At 41.6% G+C, this 23107-nt stretch overlaps 1 long non-coding RNA gene across 1 annotated transcript in view; it reads left to right on the top strand.

The window, feature by feature from the left end:
- The window catches only part of LOC142295298 (uncharacterized), a 187265-nt gene that overhangs the window by 138572 nt on the left and 25586 nt on the right, over window positions 1-23107 (top strand). The gene's annotated exons all lie outside the window — the stretch shown is intronic.

Here is a 23107-nt window from a genome sequence, read left to right as displayed (position 1 = left end):
CCGACCCTGAATAATACAGAGTAAAGGCTGCATAAAACATGAATACCCTGCCATTGTGTATTTATATGTCACATTTAATGCATTGTATCACCAAATATTTAGGAAAGAGAAATATGGATAAGCTATAATGTGGAATGAATTCTTTTTCTAATAATGGATCATAAATTAATATCTATTCTCCTTAAAGACATTCCTTATTTTAATAAAGTTGAGAATATGCAGTGCTTTATCTAATCAGATAGATCTTCTTTTAAGAGTCTTACCACACTGACCTCTGTTTGCATGCACTACCTGCAGGATTGCCTGGTGAGCAGAGCTAGCCTAAGGTGGAATGGTTATTACTGCCCCCATATACATCAGATTTCATCAGGCACATGCTCACTCATCAAGACAGGCATATCCACATGCTGTACACTCCCTCATCACAACAGAAGGGCCAAACCAAAAATTTACTCACCCACTCAGGTGTATACTTATCGGAAAAGCCGGGGTGACATGATGGCATCTGCACCCATGTGATCACTCATGCACGCTAAGGGCAACATCACCCACTAAGGGCTCATGCAGACGTCTTTGTCACAAACAAGTTCTATCTGTGTTTTTCAAGGATAGTACTCATACCGATTATATTCTATGGGGCTGTTCACGTCAATGTATTTTTGTGGACCAGGTGGTGCGCACAAAATTACAGAAATGGGTCTGATTTTGATGCAAGCCATGGAAAAAAAATCCCACACCACTCTAATCTTTGATAGGAAAACCGTCAGAAACCTAGTCATTTTTTTTTTATCTGAAAAAACCTGATGTTGGTAAAAAGACACAGACGAAATCTGATGAAAATTGGATCAAAAACACTGATGAAACTTACTTGGACTGATTTTAGCGTACTATAAAAATCACTGATGTTTGAATCAGCCCTTCTACTTATTATAGATAACTCCCTCTATTTAAGGGTACCCTCACACACAAACATGAGCAGGGCCGCCATCAGGGCATTACTACTGTGCCTGGTGTAGGGGGCCCGGTGAAGAGGGGGGGGGCCCGGACAGGCCCGGGGTAATTACTTATCTTTATTAAGCCCCCGGCAGGATGGGCCCCTCCTCTTCACCAGGCCCCAGTCACAGCAGCAGCAGAGGGGCCCAGCGTTGTCACTTTACTTCCTTACATGACTAATTTGCATGCGACGGGGCGGAGCATGCAAATTAGCCATGTGGTGGAGTGGAGGTAGGGTGATTGGAGAAGAGCAGGGCGCGTCATCGCTGGGCCTTGCAGCAGGACGTGAGGTCATCACTCTGAGACCTCATTACACTCCTGCAAGTAACAGCGGCAGAGGTGGAGGGAGAGGACGCGGTAGCCAGTGAGGACAGATAAGCACTGTGAGCTGAAGACAATCGCCGGGTGGGGTGGCGTGGCGTGGCCCGCCCAGCCCTGCCCCGCCCGTTGATCTCTGCCCGGGGGCCCGCTCGTTGATCTCAGCTCGGGGGGGGGCGCTGATCTCAGTTGGGGGGGGCGGGAGCGGCGCTGACCTCAGACTGGGGGGGCCTGCCGACCCCAGCCCCTGCCTTACCTCAGCTAGATGCGCGGGAGAGCGCTGAAATGCATCACGGGCAGGTGAGTATAATGTGAATCATGTGTTATGTGCTGTCTGTATGTGTGTCCTGTATAGTGTGCAATATGTACCTGTCTGCCTGTGTATCCAGGCAGCCTGCCTGTGTATACCGCCAGCCTGCCTGTGAATACCGCAAGCCTGCCTGCATATACCGCCAGCCTGTCTGTGTATACCGTCTGTGTGTATACCATCTGTCTGTGTACTGTATATATGTATATCATACATACATGTTTTTGCAAGAGTGGCAGTGAGACTGTAGGAAATTTGAGGGGTGGAGGCAGAGCTGGGGTGGAGCCTGGGCGGAGTTCCAAGGGGGCCCGAAAATTTTGCCAGTATGGGGCCCTGAAATTTCTAGTGGTGGCCCTGCACATGAGTGTATGAATCTCGCATTGCACTCGGACCACTGTTATTCAATGAAGGAGAGCAGATGGTCAGCTCTTTTCTCATCCAGATTCTGGATGAGAGAAAAGTCTCAGCATGCTGCGATTGTTTGAGAGAGCTGTGTGACTCGCACCCATACAAGTCTATGGGTGTGAGTGAAACATCAGACTGCACTCGAATGATATCCAAGTGCAGTGCGATAATTGTATCAGCTAACAATGGAGGAGATGGGGAGATTGACCCCTCCCTCTTCTCTGCAGCTCCCGCCCCCTCCTCCACGGCTGCAGGATTGGGTCACAATCGCTTGACACTCTGCTCACACTGGCAGCACAGCGAGAGCTGAGGGTCATTAGCATATTGCATCTGATGCACTCGCATTGGATGCTATACATTCATGTGCATCCAGCCTAATAATAAATATCCAGATCTGTAAATATGAGGGGCTGCTGATAAGTCTTTGGCTTTACCCAGAAAGAAATGAGATAGGATGATGAAAATTTACATTTATTTCACATACTCGCCACTGATGACAACACACTTCTTACATCGGTATTCCAAGTTCTGTAAGCCTAGCAAAAAGAAGGATTTTGGTTGTGCTTCAAACCAGGCATCCATAGCAGCCATGGCATCAGAAATGGTGTGAAATTTGTTACCCTTGAGGTGTTTCTTCAGGTTTGGAAACAGATGATAGTCGGAGGGAGCTAGATTTGATGAATAAGACGAGTGGTCAACCAGCTGGAAGCCCAGCTCTGCTAGTTTTGCCTTGGTCGCTTGTGCAGTGTGAGCAGAGGTGTTGTCTTGCAGGAAGAAAAAAAGTGTTTTCAGCTCACCTAGTATAAAGTTGTCCCAGGACTTCAGTAGGAGTGCATGCGGTCCACTGAACAGGCCAGTCCAGAGGTAGAGTTAGAAGCAATGAGTAGCAGGGAAGGACCCAGCACTGATGCACGTAAAAATAAAAATAAAATCCAAGACTTTATTAGGTCATCTTAAAAACATTATTAGGGTAAAGGCTCCATAATATGTGCCCAAGCGTTTCGGACTATAAAAATAAAAACAAAGTCCTTAATCATTGTTTTTATTTTATATTCCGAAACGCGTCAAGTTTCAGGCTTGGGCGCATATTCTGGAGACTTTACCATAATAATGTTTTTAAGATGACCTAATAAAGCCTTGGATTTTATTGTTGTCTTGCAGGAACAAGATTCCTTTGGACAGCTTACTGCACCATTTGGCTTGAGAACTGCCTTCAATTGGTCCAAAAGTTCAATGTAATACTTTGCATTGATGGTGGAACCCTTTTGAAGGTAGTCCACTAGAAGCACGTCATCCTTATCCCAGAACACATTTTTGCTCCCTGAACTTCTTTGGATGAGGAGAACCACTCCCCTCTTTTGACTGTTCCTTGTTTTTGAGGTCGTATAAATAAATCCAGGTCTCATCCATAGTGATCAGTCAATCCAGGAAGTTTTTATCAGTCCGGAAATGCTGACAAATGAACCGGGAACTTTTCACTCGCATGCTTCTATGATCTGTTGTCAAACATTTGGTGACCCACTTTGCAGATAGCTTCCCCATGTCAAAATGTTTTTGGATAATGACACAAACACGTTCATGATGTCTGCTATTGCTTTACCACAAATTCATTGATTCTCCAGAATGAGGTTGTGCACAGCCTTGACAATCTCCGGAACAACAACTAATCTCGGTCATCCAGGATGTTCCTCATCATTGGTGCTGAAGTGGCCCGTTTTAAATTTGGCAACCCAGTTCTTAACTGTGGAATATGAAGGGCATTGATCCCCCAATGTCTGCGACATATCACCATGAATATCCTTTGTGGACTTTCCTTGCAGAAACAAGATTTTTATCACTCCTCTGCTCACAGTTGCTATGAATATCGCATTAGACTCTGCCATTTTGTTTTCCTGTGCGTAAAACACTGTTGCCATTAGCAACAAATACCAAATTTTCAAAAGATATATTAGACACATTCAAGTGATGTAACATTCGTTACCATAGAAACAAACCAAAAATCACAAAGCCAAAGACTTATCAGCAGCCCCTCGTACAAGGGCATTCACCACGAATTGATAAAAGGATGGATGTTTTTGTTTTGATATATATATATATATATTCAGACTGTGACTGTCCCATTTATATGAATGAAGTGCATGCCAAATCCACATTGCAGTGATAACCCCTTTCAAATAATGGAACTGATTTTGGATCAGATTAAGTCTTGAAACAATACGTTGCATATCCCTCCAAAGAACAATATGATTATGGCATCTTCAACATGAAGCATTGGAGACCTGGTACAGCTTATAGAATATTTGGAAAAGGTCTCATTCAGACAAACGCGTGACTTGTAACCATTCTGTTTTTTTTTACGGATACAACACGTACCCATGATAATGTAGCGCCCCACGATCAGCACAGCACTCTAAATCGGATGCAGTAACCTGTAGCAGCTGAGGCCTCAGGGGTGCCACAATATTCTATGGTACTATTCACATGTTCATATTTTTTGTGGTATCATGAATGATAGGGGCAAACTCAAGTCTTTAGGTTTGTGAAAAACACATACAGCACACACATGGCATCCTTGTGCTGAACGTATTTAACATTGCAAAGTATAGGGGAAGCTTTGTAATTTATTTCGCCATCCTACGGACCAATGTTATTCAACTAGGCTGTTGAGATGACAGTTAAATTCACATGGGACAAATGTCTGCATGAATAAAACTTGCAGGATGCATTTATGTACTCCGGTTTTTGGATGAGTAGCAAAAAAAAAAAAAATCAGATCTTATTATATGGATCAACGGAATAACAATTGAATTTATAGATGCATTTCAATTATTAACAGAGAAAACTGTATTTACCACTGTAAATTTTACCTGCTGATATATTAAAATAGATGCCATGCAGATAAAATACAGATGACAATACACATGAAAAAAAAAATTCTAGATGAAAATTGGTCAATTTTTTTTATTAAACATGTCACCAGTTTTCTAAGGACATATATTTCTAAAAGGGGCCATCAACATAAATTTCTCCCCACATATCAGTAACAATCCATGCAATCCACACAGCCAAGGAAATCAAACCATAGATGGCTATAATTTTAGTGATGTGTAATAATGAGAAATTACACAGGGAAAAAGTATTGAACATGCTTACTAAAATGTATTTAATACTTTGTACAAAGGCCCTTGTTGATGATGATGCCTCCTGTATCTAGAAACTAGTTGCATGCATTGCTCAGGTGTGATTTTGGTCTATTCTACTACACAAACACTCTTCAAATACTGTAGGTTCCATGAGCTCCTTTTATTAACTATGAGCTTTAGTTTCTTCCACACATTTTCTATTGAAGTCAGGCTGGGTGATTGGCTCAGCCATTCTAGCAGTTTTATTTTCTTTCTCGGAAAGAAATTAAGCGTTTCCTTGGCTGTGTGTTTGGGATCATTGTCTTGCTGAAATGTCCACCCTTGTTTCATCTTCATCATCCTGGTAGATGACAGCAGATTTTTATCAAACATGTGGACTTTTGTTCAGTCATCCTTCCTTCAAGTATATGAAGTTTGCCAGTGCCATATGCTGAAAAATAGACCTACACCATGGTGTTCCCACCTTTAAACTTCATGGTTGTTATGGTATTTTGAGGGTGATATCAAGTGCATTTTGGCCTCCAAACATGGAATATATTATGGCATCCAAAGAGTTAAATTTTGGTCTGATCTTAGGCTAGTTTCACACTACGTCTTTTTAACATCCGCTGAAAACGTTTTTTTAGCGGAAGTACGGATCCTGCTTTTACAGCAAATAACGTATGCAAACGCATATGTTATTTTGCAGGATCCTGCACTGGATATTTAGGGGCGGGCATTGGAGTCATGTGATCGGGAGTGAGGGGAACTAGACTGGGAGGAGGCTTCTGACAGCTGCAGACGCTGGTAACCAAGGTAAACATCGGCCTTGGATACCCGATATTTATGTTGGTTACGAGTGTCTGCAGCTGCTAGGAGCAGGGCTGCCTGCACACGTAACCAACGTAAACATCGGGTAACTAAGAGAAGTGGTTACGCGATATTTACCTTGGTTACGAGTGTCCGCAGCTTTCAGGCAGGGGAGAGAGAGACAGGAGAGGAAGGGGGAAAGACATAGATAGAGAGAGAGGGGGTGAGGGAGGGAGTAGAGAGATAGACAGATCACTGGAGACTGGTTCTGGGCATGCTCAGTACTTTCTGGGCATGCTCAGTACAAAAGCAGGATCCTGTTACAACGCAACTGAACGCATTCTGCTAGGCAGGATCCAGCACTCATTGAAATGCATTGCAGCTCGCGGCGCAATGTGAAGGATCCTGTGAGATGCGTTATTTTGACAAAGCAAAAAAACGCTACATGTTGCGTTTTTGAAACATGTCAAAATAACGCAAAAGGACGGATCCTGCGTCTAACGGACGCAAACGCATGCAAACGCAGGTGGACGCGAGTCCATTGAAAATGCATTGCAGTGAAAACGGATTTGCACAGGATCCGTACTTCCGTTAAAAAAACGGTTTTAACGGATGTTAAAAAGACGTAGTGTGAAACCAGCCTTAGGCTGGTTTCACACTACGTCTTTTTAACATCCGTTAAAAACGTTTTTTTAACGGAAGTACGGATCCTGTGCAAATCCGTTTTCACTGCAATGCATTTTCAATGGACTCGCGTCCACCTGCGTTTGCATGCGTTTGCGTCCGTTAGACGCAGGATCCGTCCTTTTGCGTTATTTTGACATGTTTCAAAAACGCAACATGTAGCGTTTTTTTGCTTTGTCAAAATAACGCATCTCACAGGATCCTTCACATTGCGCCGCGAGCTGCAATGCATTTCAATGAGTGCTGGATCCTGCCTAGCAGAATGCGTTCAGTTGCGTTGTAACAGGATCCTGCTTTTGTACTGAGCATGCCCAGAAAGTACTGAGCATGCCCAGAACCAGTCTCCAGTGATCTGTCTATCTCTCTACTCCCTCCCTCACCCCCTCTCTCTCTATCTATGTCTTTCCCCCTTCCTCTCCTGTCTCTCTCTCCCCTGCCTGAAAGCTGCGGACACTCGTAACCAAGGTAAATATCGCGTAACCACTTCTCTTAGTTACCCGATGTTTACGTTGGTTACGTGTGCAGACAGCCCGGCTCCTAGCAGCTGCAGACACTCGTAACCAACATAAATATCGGGTATCCAAGGCCGATGTTTACCTTGGTTACCAGCGTCTGCAGCTGTCAGAAGCCTCCTCCCAGTCTAGTTCCCCTCACTCCCGATCACATGACTCCAATGCCCGCCCCTAAATATCCAGTGCAGGATCCTGCAAAATAACATATGCGTTTGCATACGTTATTTGCTGTAAAAGCAGGATCCGTACTTCCGCTAAAAAAACGTTTTCAGCGGATGTTAAAAAGACGTAGTGTGAAACTAGCCTTACCAGACTATATTCTCTTAGTATTTCCCAGGCTTATTATCTAAATAATGTTGAGCAAACTTTTATCGCTCTTGAACATGCTTTTTGTTCAGCAATGAAGTTTTCCTGAGTGTGTATACAGGCAGTAGAGGTTGAGTGCATTACTTATTGTTTTCTTTATTGTACCTGATGATTCCAGATCTTTCTATAGCTCTCCACAGGTGGTCCTTGGCTATTTTACAACTCTTCTGATAATGCTTTTCACTCTTCTGTCTGAAATCTTGTGGGGACCACCGGTTGTGGCCAGTTTTTAGTGAAATGATGTTCTTTCCACTTCCGAATTATTGACCCAACATTTCTTACTGGAACCTTCAGTAGTTTAGATTCTTCTTTTAACCAATGCCATCAGCATGTTTTGCAACAATAAGGTTTTAAAGGCCTTGAGACAGCTCATTGGTTTTACCCATCATGAGATGTTTTGGTAATAAGACACCATTTTATACGCCATCAGTTTAACATGATAATATTATTTTTCACTAAATGGCAGGATTTCTTTCTAATTACTGATAGACTTCAGCTGGTGTTATGACTTTCCATGGGTTTTTGCACCTATCTTAATGTGTTCAATACTTTTTCTCTGTATCATTTTTCATTATTACACATCACTAATTTTATGAACATTTATGGTTTGATTTGAGAAATCCATGTCATTAGCACCTTTAGAAATATATTTACGTAGAAAATTGGTGACGTATTCAATACTTATTTCACTCCCTATATATACCAGAGCATTAAAAATATAAGGGGTTACCAAACTTGTAATCCTGTTGCTTACTGATATTAATAGAAACCGGTCTTGAGGTATGGCAGTGCCATTTAAGGGGACCTGACAGCTGATGCATGCTGTCCAATCTGTGGGCAGCATGTGTCATCCACTGACAGTATTATCTCAGCCAGGTATATTTGGCCACAGTTTTGGCAGATGTTTTCTGTGGATTATTAGCAATACTACGATATGCTGTTTTCTTTTTATTTATTAAGATTAGTGATGGGCGGACTCGCAGATAACCATCACCGGCGGGTCCTTGTTATCTGGTTTTTAAAATCCAATTTCTGGCCGGATGCCGGTCCTCACAGGGGCATTCTTACATGCTAAGGGGGCCGACTAGCCAAGGAAACTAACGCCCTTGTGACTAGTCCCTGGGTCATTAACATATTATAAAGGATCTTTAGAAATACTTTTTCTAAAGATCCCCTTATCTCGCTACTAGATGCAGAGACGGTTAGGCAGAGATTAGAAATATGCACCCAGAACTGCTCGTGGTTCTAGGTGCATATTGCATCTGACAGGTTCACTTTAATTATTCTCTCACCTCATTTTGAATAGATAAGTATTATATTGTACCCTGATCCTGCTCTTTTCCTCCCAATACCCTTCTACCTTTGGTTAGTCATATTCACAAATAGAAATAGCAAGCTGGGGCTTGGTAATAGAGTGGATAAGAATTACAGTATACCGAATACACCCCAGACTTTGCTGTCTCTCTCTTGTTAAAAACTTTATCAGGAGTAGTACAGTGGACAGAATGCAGAGACTACTCACTTGGCACATCTGACCCACTGTAACTGTGCTGATGTTTTGAATCTTTTGGAACTTTTTTGTATATAGTATTATTTCCATTTGTTTAGTGTCGAAAACTGATCGGGATACATGTTACAGGGGGTTTTACTGAGCAAATAAAATTTACATTTTATTGTACACTTCCACAGGAATTAAATAATCATTTTCAATTGGTGCACCAAATTCTGACTACACCAGATCTCCTTTCCACTATTAAGTTACTTCTAGTTTAATTCTTGTAATACAGCGTAAATGCAAAAACATAGAGCCAAAATAAAAGTAACCCAACCACAAAAGGTGATGACTAACAATAATGGGGAGGATTTTTAAAGAGTGATTTTTTTTATATGCTAGTCTTAAGCAGGCTTTACATGCTGCAACATGGCTAGCGATGTCGCGAGCAATAGCACCCACCCACGTCGGTGGCGCGTCACGGTGTGATTGCTGCCGTAGCGAACAATATCGTTATGGCAGCGTCACATACATTTACCTGTTCACCGACGTCGCTGTGGCCGCCGAATAATCTCTCCTTTAAGGGGAGGTTAGTTCGGCATCACTAAGCGGCCGCCCAATAGAAGCGGAGGGGCAGAGATGAGCGGCCGGAACATCCCGCCCACCTCCTTCATTCCTCATTGCCGGCGGCCGCAAGTACGATGTTGTTCCACGTTCCTGCGGTGTCACACATAGCGATGTGTGCTGCCGCAGGAACGACAAACAACCTGCGTTCCAAACGAGGAACGATTTTTTAAAAATGAACGGCGTGTACACAACGAATGATTTGACACCTTTTTGTGATTGTTACTGATCGCAAAAAGGTGTCACACACACAACGACATCGCTAACGAGGCCAGATGTGCGTCACCAACACCGTGATCCCGATTATATCTTGTTAGCGATATCGTTGTGTGTAAATGGGCCTTTAGGCCACGTTCACGTCAGTGAAAAACACACACTTTTTATACTGACGTGATAAAGGTATGTCTGTCCCTCTGTGTGCCGTGATTTTAGCTCACGTGTGATCTCCATGTGCTATCCGTGATAATACACGGAGATCAGGCACTTATAATGACCTGTCCACGCCGCTGCTCTCCGTGGTGCTGAAGTCTCATGCGATGCTGTGTCCGGCCAATGCTGTCTTCCCTCTGCTGCTGTTTCCAGGTTGGCTGTGCAGTGAATATGCATGAGCATAATTAGTCAGCCTGGAAGCAGAGACAGCAGCGGCTGAAGATAGCATCGCTGGAGAAAGTGAGTTTAAAAAGCTTTTTATTTTCAATGTCTGTGTTTTTCTGGTACGTGTTTTACGGATCCCACCACTGTGTGGTCCATGGGACATCAGTGATGCCAGAAAAAAATCTGACTTGTCTCTGTGCGTAGCACATGGATGCGTGTGTATGCCGCATGGAGACACGGTCAGTGAAAAATCACTGACGTGTACGCAAACCCATTGATTTTAATGGGTCTGCGTTTGTCCATGATTCTGATATATATAAAAACTGCAACATACGTACCAGAATCACTAACGTGTGATGGAGGCCTAAGGGCTCATGGGCACATTGCCGAATTTCATGCATTTACGCTGTGTATTGCACTGCAGCGTAAATGCATGCGTCCCTGCACAATCTATGTAGATTGTGCATCATCCTTGCGCACGTTGCTTTTATGAACGCAGCAATTTGGGTGCTAAAATTTTGACCCAAATCCGTGCGTTAATAAAATGAGCATGTCAATTCATTTGTGCATTCTTGATGCAGCTCCCGCTCTGTCTATGGGAGAGGCAGCATCCCGAGCGCATGAAATCGGCTTTTTTCCTGCAGAAACACTGCATCCATTATGCAGTGTTTCCGCAGCGATTTGACGCGCACATGTGCTGTTAAATCCCTGCAGAAATTTATGCAGGGACACAACGCAACGTGCGCACACAGCCTGAGGCCTCTTTCACGCATCCGTTAAAAACCACGCATGTTTATCACGGACGTGTCAAAAGGTGCATTTTGCCCTGCGTGACCCGTGTTTATGGGCTACGTGTGTTCTCCGTGTGTTATACATGATAACACACAGAGAACGGAAACTTTCTGCTCACCTGTCCCTGGCGTTGCTGTCATTGGTGCTGATCTTCTGTCTCCGGTCCTGCCGACTCCCCGCTGCTGCAGCTTCCGGCCACAGTGATGTGAATATTCAATTAGCATAATGAGCGGCGGTCGGCAGCAAGTGACAGCAGCGGCAGAGACTGCAAGGCTGGAGAAGGTGAGTAATGTTTAGGTTTTTTTTCTCACAGACACATGTCTTCTCTCCGGTGCGTGTCACACGCAACACATCCGTGTGGTCCGTGTGCATTACGTGTGACACGTTTGCGTTCTGTGTGACACCCGTGATGCCAGAGAGAAAACGGACATGTCGGCGTGAGAAACACACGGACACACGTAAGTACGGAATGGACACACGTTTCATGCGCAAATACTTACGTGTGTCCAAAACCATAGGAATACCTAGGTTTACGTGTGCACGTGTCTCCGGTACGTGAGAAAACTGCCAAACACGTAGCAGCGACACGTGCGTGTGAAGGGGGCCTTAAGCTGTTTTTAGACAGTATGATTTTGAAACGATAGCGATTGACGAGCGAATACTTATTACTTGTACAATATTGATGCAGCGGTCGCTAGTCGTTCATAAAACCATGCATTACAGCTTATAAGCGACTCATTACACAGTGAAATTTTACAAAGTGATCATTTTTAAGCAAGTTGAAAGATCTGTTTTCACGGCAATCACACTATATTGCGATCGCTAGCAGCTATTACACATTGTGATTATTGCTGTCTTAAGAAAAATATAGCGATTTTACGTGCAATTTTTGCCTCTTTACTTCATAAGTGTGCTGAAGTAAGATGTGCCTAATTTTTTCTAGTCATATCTGGTGTAAATTATAAAAAAAATGTTGGTAACAGGCCTGGCCTTTCCTCAGTGCCCATCCAAATTTAGAACTTTTTCAAGAATGCTGGAAATATTTTAAAAAGTTGTCAATTTGCAATTAGGATTCAACCACCATTTTGGCCCTCATATCTTAAAAAATATACCTATGTATATGGTACTGATTCAACAAGTGGTAATAAGATGCATTGGACATGACAGGTTTATGTTCTGTTATGAAACTTTACAGGGAATTTTTAAAGCAAGTATATTAGATAATAGCTTAGATTATGGAATCAAATAGCTAGTGAGTTAGGAAGAAAATGGCTTTGCCTTTGGACCACCCCTTTAATTATTTCTGGACTGCACATAGACTTTAAATGTCCAAGCAATTCACTCTTAGGCCAGTTTCAGACATCCATGTTTCAGGTACGTGTAACATCCATTTTTAACACGGATGCCACACATACCCATGTTACTCTCTGGAGTTACACACACGTCTGTGTTTTCACAAGGATACATGTTGTTTTTTTCTCCGGTATCACGGGTGTCACACGGATCGCACACTGATGTGATCCGTGTGACATTAGTGTGACATGTACCGGAGAAAACACGTGTCTGAAATAAAAAGATTTTCTATACTCACCTGGCTCCAGCGCTGCTCTCTTCTGCTTCTCACCCCTGCTAATTATGCTTATTGAATATTCGCTGCACCTCAGACCTGGAAGCAGGATCGTCAGTGCCAGGGACAGCATCGCCGGTGACAGGTGAGTATCCAGCAAGCGGTGTGTGTGCAGTGACATCCAGGAGGTCATCCAAGTTCCCAGTAAACTCTGATGAACCCGTGAAGTCACCGTTTTGACACCTGCTGTAACACGGGTCTCACGGGGGGTGTCATTAGGAAGTCATCAGAGTTCATTGGAACTCCAATAACCTCCTGGATGTCACTGTACACACACACTGCTTGCTTTCTGGATATTCACCTGTCACCGGCAATGCTGTCCCCGGCGATGCTGTCCCCAGCACTGTTCCCGGTGATGCTGTCCTCAGCGATGCTGTCCCTGGTGATTCTGCTTCCAGGTCCGAGGTGCAGTGAATATTCAATGAGGATAATTAGCGGGGGTTAGAAGCAGGAGGCAGCAGAGCTGAAGACAGCAGCGCTGGATACAGGTGAATTTAGAAAATCTTTTTATTTCAAAGACATGTGTTTTCTCCAGTACGTTTCACACAGATGTCCCACGCATGACACACGTGTGACACACATATGACCATACACATGCGTGGGGCTTGTACTTGATTAAACACGGACGCCTTATTCCTGCACTAATTTTCCTAAACTTCAATGCAGTCGAAGTAGCTTTCACTAGATTGTGAAGTGGTGGGGGAGGGGTGCTGGCTGTTATAGTTAGTGTATAAAATAAATGAAAAAACATAAAAATAGCAAAAATAAAAAAAATAAAATAAAATAGAAAAAAAAATGCATAAGTAACGAAAAACCAGACACAGTCTAAATTGCTGCTTCTAGTGTTCCCCTTTTTATGGAAAGGGGAACACAATTTAAAATGTTTTTTCGCAGTCCTTTGTAAACGTAAATAAAGACGAAAAAAGTGATCAATAGACACATATTTATTATTTTTCTTTACATTTTCCAATAATATTAACAAAAACTGGAGTGTAAAAAAAGTAATAAATATTAAACCCAATGTGTTGCAGAAAAAAGAGGCAAAAATTATTTAATTATCTGAATGAGATAAAATTATAGAGCCATTAAATGCGCATATATGATAAAACCTGAAAATGTCTGTGGTCAGGAATGAGGTAAACAGCCCAGTTATGAACTGGTTAAATAGCTACTGGGAATAAAAATACAGTGTACAGTAATGCACATAAATGAAACAGTAAAACGAAGAATAGTAATATGCAGTTAGGGTTTGTTCTTACAGGGCTTTTTTCACAAAAAAAACACAAAATGAGTGTTGGTAGGAAAAATGCTGCATATATTCAGTGCATTTTCGATGCGTTTTTATTCACTTAATTGTATATAAAAATAAATGCAGCAAGAAGGCTGAAAGAATTAAAATGCTGCCCTTTTTTAAATATAATCACAATGCAGTTTGCAAAATGCAAGAGAAACCCCACACACGTTTTTCATTGACGTGTTAAAGGTGCGTATATCCCTCTGTGTGCCGTGATTTTGGCACACGTTTGATCTCCATATGCTATCTGTGATAGTACACAGAGATCAGGCACTTATACTCACCTGCCCACGCCGCTGCTGTCCGTGGTGCTTAAGTCTCCCACGATGCTGTGTCTGTCCACCGCTGTCTCCCCTCTGCAGCAACTTCCGTGGATCGGCAGTACATTCCATATTCATCAGCATAATTAGCCAGCCTGGAAGCAGAGACAGCAGCGGCCGGAGACAGCACCGCTGGAGAAGGTGAGTTTAAAAAGCTTTTTATTTTAAATGTACGTGTTTTTCTGGTACGCGTTTCATGGATCACACCATAGTGTGGTCCGTGGGACATCAGTGATGCCAGAAAAAAACGGACCTGTCTCCGTGTTCCGTGTGGAGGACACGGACACGTGTGTACGTCGCATGGAAACATATCATTGAAAAATCACTCATGTGTGCACAGACTCATTGATTTTAATGGGTCTGCGTATGTTCGTGATTCTGGTATGTATAAAAACTAGCACATACGTCCCAGAATCACTGACGTGTGACGGGGGCCTTTAAGAGATTTTAGAAATGTCATGTATTATTTAGACAATTTAAATAACTGTAAGAGAACGATTTGTAAAAAAAAATTGTTTTTTAACCCTTTCATAACCAGGGGTGTTTGGGGCCTTTTTACCAGAGCAAAATGTTACGTTTTAGAATACTGCATTCCAAAGGTGTGTTTCCATTTAATCAATGCACCATAAAGCCATGTTTTAAATGCAGATTTTGTTGTAAATTTGCCGTGCATCTCACCCTGTGCATTGCAAGAGGTGAAATCCACAATGAAATCCTCACCGCATGTTGATTTCCCTGCAGATATTTTCTCAGTGTGGGTGAGATTTGTTAGAAGCGCATTCACTTTGCTACTTGAATAATATTCATCTGCAAATCTGCTTAGAAAATGCACAGTGTATTCATGTGAAAATACCTTAAAGATTTTTATATTCTCTAGTCTACACCAAATTGTTTGTTTCAGAACGTGTACGACTTTCTTATTGTTTAAGATTGTAGCCGATATCAATTATGTTTATAACTTTTATTTAGTAAAAAATAACAAAAAAAGTGTTCTCATTTTTTTATACTCAGATTCATTTAATATATAAATATTTACCTAAAAATGAATCCACTAACATTTCCATTTATAAGAAGGTCAAGCATATGTAGATTGGTTAACATATTACATCTGTACAGTGCCCAGGACAAGAACCCTATCATAAGTTAAAATACATAACGTATTTTTTCATTTTATAAAATACACCGGATTATAAGGGGTACTTTACACGCTTCAACATCGCTAACGATTTATCGTTGGGGTCACGGTGTTTGTGACGCACATCCGGGGTCGTTAGCGACATCGCAGCATGTGACAAGTATGAGCGACCTTCAATGATCGCAAAAGTGGTAAAAATCGTTGGTGTTGGAGAGGTCGTCCAAACACCAAATATCGTTGTCTGGTGAGTAGCGATGTTGTTCCTCGTTTCTGCGGCATCACACATCGCTATGTGTGACACCGCAGGAGTGATGAACATCTCCTTACCTCCGTCCACCGGCAATGAGGAAGGAAGGAGGTGGGCGGGATGTTCCAGCCGCTCATCTCCGCCCCTCCTCTGCTATTGGATGGCTGCCGTGTGACGTGGCTGTGATGCCGCACGAACCGCCCCCTTAAAAAGGAGGCGGTTCACAGGCAACAGTGACGTCGTTAGACAAGTAAGTACGTGTGATGGGTGTTAGCAATATTGTGCGCCACGGGCAGTGATTTGCCCGTGACGCACAACCGACAGGGGCGGGTACGCTCGCTAGCGATATCGGTTCCGATATCGCAGTGTGTAAAGTACCCCTAAGACGCACCCCAAATTTGAAGGAGGAAAATAGGAAAAAAATAATATTTACTGTTAAAATAAGGGTCCATGTTATAATCCTAGTGCCTCTTATAATAGCTCACCAGAGGGGAGTGGTGGTGGAGAAGCCGCGCAAGAAGGTCACAGGAAACAGGGTAGGCAATACTGCGGGCACGTAGGCGGGGGTGTTGAGGCTCAGGAGAGTCATTGTGTGGAGGGTCGCCGATACTCATGGGGTGTTACAACAGCGGGTGTCATTGATCTGCCAGCGGGCTCGGAGGAAGGGGTGTCGTGGCTCAAGAGGGTCAGTGTGCGGCAGCAGAGGGTCGATGATACTGTGGGGTGTCATGGCGGCAAGGATCATTAATCTGCCGGCGGGCTGTGGGCTGCTTTGAATCACCTGCAGTTGACAAGATGCAGATCACCTGCAGTTGACTTCAAGAAAATGGTCGCGGAGGTGGTGCGTGCGCAGATTGACTCTATGGACTTCAAGAAAATGGCTGTGGAATCCTATCTGCGCACATGCCACCTCTATGGACATTTTCTTGAAGTGCATTGAGTTAACTGGGGACGATTCAAAGCAGCCCACAGTCCGCCGGCAGATCAATGGTGCTCCCCACGAGCCTGCAGTATCACCGACCCTGCGCCACTACTGCTGCCCTGGTATGCCATATGCGGTTTGTAAGATCCACCCCCATTTTTCCCCCAGTTTTGGGGGAAAAAAGTGTCTTACAAACCGGGAAAATGCAGTACTCCTCTACATTGAATATAATCTTCCAGGTACGGAATTTTTTTTTAGAAATGGCACAAATCTAGAAGACCATGGATGTTATTTTATGGTGGATATAGTGCACATTTTGTGTGGCAAGATCATTTCAATGCCATACACATATTTTTATGACATACATAATATAAAATTTGTGCATGTGGGAATTTTTTTTACATGTTTTTTTCTAATTTGATTTATTTTTTATCTAACATTGTTAATGTTTGTTTTACATTTTACTATATTTATCTATTGAATACGTTTTTTGTACTGTGGGATGTGCAGGTTTAGAGGGAACACATCTATACGTTCGCAATTTTAATCATATGTAGATCACTGGTAACAGTGATGTAATCGTAACACATACATACAGAGACATACACAGACATGTAGGGAAGACTGCATCTACTCTGCATGCCTCCAAATCCCGTCTGCACACGGAATCTCTGTGATGTAATTATTGATGTCATCATAATATTTCTTATCACATGGACCATGCAATCAGTACAATACTATACAGTATATGGCAGGCAAAAGGTTATTCTGCAGCAATGGCTTGTTTTGTAATGCTATGTAAATAGCAAAAATTACTATAAAGTTAGTGCAGAGTATATCACAATAGTGAGTACACCCCTGACATTTTTATAAACATTTTATTTTATCTTTTCATGGTACAACACTGAAGATATGACATTTTGATACACTGTAAAGTAGTCAGTGTACATCTTGTATAACAGTGTAAATTTGATATGCACTCTAAATAATTCATCAACACACAGCCATTAATGTCTAAAACACCCCTAAGATAAAATGGCTAAATTGGGCCCAATTAGCCATTTTCTCTCCCCGATGTCATGTGACTCATTAGTGTTACAAGGTCTCAGGTGTGAATGGGGAGCAGGTGTGTTAAATTTGGTGTTTTCACTCACAGTCTCTCATACTGGTCATTGGAAATTCAAAATGGCACATCAAGAAGATGTGAAAAAGAATTCTCTGAGGATTTGTAAAAAAGGAAGGTTGTTTTAAATAAAGATGACCTAGGCTATAAGACAACATCATGAAACTGAGCTGCAGAACAGTGGCCAAGACCATACAGCAGTTAAAAAAGGCAGGGTTCCACTCAGAACAGGCCTCACCATGGTCGACCAAAGAAGTTGCATGCATGTGCTCAGCATCATATACAGAGGTTGTCTTTTCAAATAGACATATGAGTGCTGATAGCACTGCTGCAGTAATTAAAGGGGTGGGGGGTTATCCTGTCTGTGCCCAGATCATACGCCGCACACTGCATAAAATTTGTCTGCACAGAGGTTGTCCCAGAAGGAAGCTTGTTTTACAGATGATGTATAAGAAAGCTCGCAAACAGTTTACTTAAGACAAGCACACTAAGCACAGGGATTACTGGAACCATGTTCTGTGGTCTGATGAGACCAAGATAAACATTTGGTTCAGATGACGTCAAGCATGTGTGTCAGCAACCATGTGAGGAGTACAAAAACAAGTATGCCTTACCTACAGTCAAGCATGGTGGTGAGAGTATAATGGTTTGAAGCTGCATGAGTGCTGCTGGCTGTGGGGGCTACAGTTTATTGAAAGAACCACGAATGCCTACATGTACTGCGACATACTGAAGCAGAGCATGATCCCCTCCCTTCAGAAACTGTGCCGCACAGCAGTGTCCCAACATGACAATGACCCCAAACATGCCTCCAAGGACAACGACCCCAAATACGCCTCTAAGACGAGCACTTCCTTGCTAAATAAACTGAGGGTAATGGTGCTGGAGTGGCCAAGAATAACTCCAGACCTAAACCCTATTGAGCAACTATGGTGCATCCTCTGACAGAAGGTGGAAGAGCGTAAGGTCTCTAACATCCACTAGCTCCATGATGTCATCATGGAGGAGTGGAAGAGGATTCCAGTGTAATGCTCTAGTGAACTGCATGCACAAGAGAATTAAAGCAGTGCTTGAAAATAATGGTGGCCACATAAAATTTGGGTACTTTGGGCACAATTTGGCCACTTTCACTTAGGGCTATACTTACTTTTGTTGCCAGCAGTTTTGATATTAATGGGTGCATTATTTAGAGGGGACACAAAATTTACACTGTTATACAAGCTGTACACTGACTACTGTACATTGTATCAAAGTGTCAGATCTTCAGTCTTCAGTGGAAATAAAGAAATGCAATAGGGTCTTAGCCAAATATTTTGCAGGTGCAAAAAAGAGCTAGTCGCTCTTCTTGCCAGGTAGAGTGATCAACAGTATTGAACGCATAAACAGCTGCTGCATGGTCCTTGAGCCTTCAGGCTAAAGGCAATAAACTCGAACCAGGAAAAAAAAGTGGATAAATGATTGTGGATAAATCAGCACTGCTATAGACAAAAGAATCCAAGTCGTAGATTGTTAAAAGGTGGTTTACTTCGATGCGTTTCGAAGTAAAACCCCACATCTCACTCAGGAAAAGCCACCAAATACAGAGAGGTGACAGTGGTCCGATTTATATACAACCAGATCTTTTCAAAAAAGACCACCATAGAAACACATGACAAACCAAGTCAGAGTTTAAAGGGTTACTGATATTGCAGCTGTAATGCTTGCAAAAATAAGAATGAAACCACTTTTAACAATCTACGACTTGGAACCTTTTGTCTACAGCAGTGCAAATTTAGCCATGTTTTTTCCCTACAAAAAGGTAGATAGTCAGCTTTCCCCAATCACTTGTCTGGTATGATGACTGCAGGCTCTGAAGGATCCGACACAGAGAAAGTAGGTGGAAACGCACTCAATGAAATCAGGGAACAAAAGAAGATTTTCATCCAGCGTATCACTCCAGGAACCGTCTTAATATTTACAACATAGCTTTTATTTTGCAAAATGTAAAATTAGTCATAATGCATGTATCCGACAGAGAGAAAGATGCGTTATTTAAGCTAAATATCCTCAGACAATGCGTTTCAATGTACACCATGTTTCAAATTATTATGCAAATCATATTTTTCTCTGATTTTCCTAAATGGTCGGTGCAAATGACAGTCAGTCTAATAAAAGTCATCACCCGTTAGAGTATACATTGAATTTTATTGAAGAAACCTCCCAATGATAACAGTATAATCTTCAAAATTTTAAAAAACCCTCAAAATGCACTGTTCCAAATTATTAGGCACAGTAGAGTTTCTAAACATTTTATATGTTATAAAGAACTGAAAATGCTCATCTGTGGAATTTGCAGCATTAGGAGGTAACACTCATTGAAATAAAAAGCTATTTAAATCCAAAACATCCTAACAGGCCAAGTTACATGTTAACATAGGAACCCTTCTTTGATATCACCTTCACAATTCTTGCATCCATTGAACTTGTGAGTTTTTGGAGAGTTTCTGCTTGATTTCTTTGCATGATGTCAGAACAGCCTCCCAGAGCTGCTGTTTTGATGTGAACTGCCTCCCACACATCCCTCATAGATCTCTTGCTTGATGATACTCCAAAGGTTCTCTATAGGGCTGAGGTCAGGGGAAGATGGTGGCTACACCATGAGTTTATCTCCTTTATGCCCATAACAGCCAATGACACAGAGGTATTCTTTGCAGCATGAGATGGTGCATTGTCATGCATGAAGATGATTTTGTTCCTGAAGGTACGTTTCTGCTTTTTGTACCATGGAAGAAAGATGTCAGTCAGAAACTCTATATACTTTGCAGAGGTCATTTTCACACCTTCAGAAACCCTAAAGGGGCCTACCAGATGTCTCCCCATGATTCCGGCCCAAAACATGACTCCTCCACCTCCTTGCTGACGTCGCAGCTTTGTTGGGACATGGTGGCCATCCACCAACCATCCACTACTCCATCCATCTGGACCATCTAGGGTTGCTCGACACTCATCAGTAAACAAGACTGTTTGAAAATTAGTCTTCATGTATGTCTGGGCCCACTGCAACCGTTTCTGCTTGTGAGCACTGGTTAGGAGAGGCTGAATAGTAGGTTTATGCACCACTGCAAGCCTTTGAAGAATCCTACACCTTATGGTTCGAGGGACTCCAGAGGCACCAGCAGCTTCAAATATCTGTTTGCTGGTTTGTAATGGCTTTTTAGCAGCTTCTCTCTTAATCCAATGGACTTGCCTGGCAGAAACCTTCCTCAATCTGCCTTTATCATTACGAACACGTATGTGCTCAGGATCAGTCACAAATCTCTTCACAGTACGATGATCACGCTTACGTTTTCGTGAAATATCTAATGTTTTCATCCCTTGTCCAAGGCATTGCACTATTTGATGCTTCTTGGCAGTAGAGAGATCCTGCTTCTTTCACATGTTACTTGAAAACTGCGGCCTGCTTAATATTGTGGAACACCCAGTTTTCCTTTTGTTGGGCTTATCTGGCAAACTAATTATCACAGGTATCTGAGACTGATTTCAGTGATCCAAAGAACCCTGAGACACAATACCATCAATGAGTTTCATTGGAAAAAAAAATAAAATTAATCGCTATGACACAAATCTAATTTGCGTAATGATTTGGAATATGGTGTCTTAAACGTCTTCGTCATGGTCTAAATAAAAAGTGATGCACCACTATTTTAAAAGAGTACCTAGATCAAAACCAAAACCAAAAGGTCTAGCAGTGAAATTAACTAAACTAAATGTGGGTGTATTAAATGTGGGTGTGATAAAATCCAAAGGAAAAAAAAGGAAGGATAATATCAATTAATATATCAGCTATTTGCTTAAATAGAAATCTACACACATTATAGTTAACTGTGCACTCATATAAAAATATTTAGAGGCTAAGTTATGTTATTGTCATGGTATTATTTTAAGAAATATTGATATATAATATCAAAGAAAATATGCATTAAAAGACATATTGGGGAAGGGAGAAAATCCAAGATAGTAAATACTTATTTAGAATGATCGATATCAGGAGAGGTAATAGTGTAATATGTGATATCTCTTATGATTCTGAGTTTTACAAACAGTTAATATTAATATTCCCAAAAAAAGAGACTATCAAATTTGTTAATAATGAAATTATAGTTTTCTAAATAGGGACATCACAAATTTAGGAGGGAAACCAGGATATTTGAAACTTGTTTGAGTCAATAAAAAAAAACAAATCCAACATAGACATAAAAAAGTTAACAAGTGATATAATAGCAGTAATCCGTATCAATAAATATTTATGCCGTCATAAAACAAGCTTAATTAGTTATTTTCACTGCTAGACCTTCCAGTCTAGGTACTTTTTAAAATGGTGGTGGATCACTTTTTATTTAGACCATGATGAAGACATTTAATATGTTGAAACGCGTAGTCTGAACCTATTCAGCTTAAATAACGCATCTTTCTGTCTGTCGGATACACGCATGATGGCTAATTTTAAATTTTCAAAATAAAAGCTATGTTTTAAAGATAAAGACGGTTCCTGGAGTGATACGCTGGATGAAAATCTTCTTCTGTTCTATGTTTTTTTCACGGTTCGAATGTATATCTTCAGTGTTGTCCCCTTGAAAGGATATAATAAAATATTAACAAAAATGTGTGGGGTGTACTCACTTTTGTGATATATTGTAGCTAGATAGATAAGTAAAAAAAACCTGGAACAGCACAAAACAAATATGATAAAGTGGGTGCGAAACCCTCCGAAACAGCTTTATCCAAGGCAAATAGATGAGAAAAACAAATAGATGAAAAAAAGAAGGCAGCACTCCAAATGTAACAAAAAAATGTGCTAATAAATTCCACATTTTTTTGTTACTTTTGGAATGCTGCCTTGTTTTTTCATCTAGAAAGACAGACATACGGACAGATAGGGAAGCCCTACTTATACTATTATAGATCGTCTTTCTTTTGGATATTATTCTGCAGTTTGCAGTAATATTGATCAAATGTGTGGATTAAGAGCTTCCACCGTATGTCCTCTCTAGTTTATAATATGAAATAAATATGTAACAGAAAGAATCCCTGAATGACCCTTTAAGCAGAGCGGGAAGGATTAGGAGATACTTGTTTACAGAGCAGAACAAGTAGAGCTTTATTTAACAAATCCTTCATGATTAGGATACCCTGTAGCTACTATGAAGCAAGAACTAAAGTCCGCACTGGCTTGAGCATGCTCATTTATAAGGACAAACAGCGTGAAATAAAGCCAGCGATCACTGAAAACCTCAGTGTTCATACTGTCGAGATGTTTTCTCCTTTTGTGTTATGCAGATGTTGTGTATGTATATTACTGCAATTTATATGATCCTTGTTGTGAAATAACAAAGATCTCCACCAAAAATAGCTTAACTAGTTAACGTTAAAGAATGAAAAAA

The sequence above is a fragment of the Anomaloglossus baeobatrachus genome, chromosome 1 (genome assembly GCF_048569485.1).
Source record: "Anomaloglossus baeobatrachus isolate aAnoBae1 chromosome 1, aAnoBae1.hap1, whole genome shotgun sequence".
Taxonomy (NCBI): Eukaryota; Metazoa; Chordata; class Amphibia; order Anura; family Aromobatidae; genus Anomaloglossus; species Anomaloglossus baeobatrachus.
The sequence above is the reverse complement of the archived record's forward strand: the minus strand, read 5'-3'. Positions and strand labels throughout refer to the sequence as shown.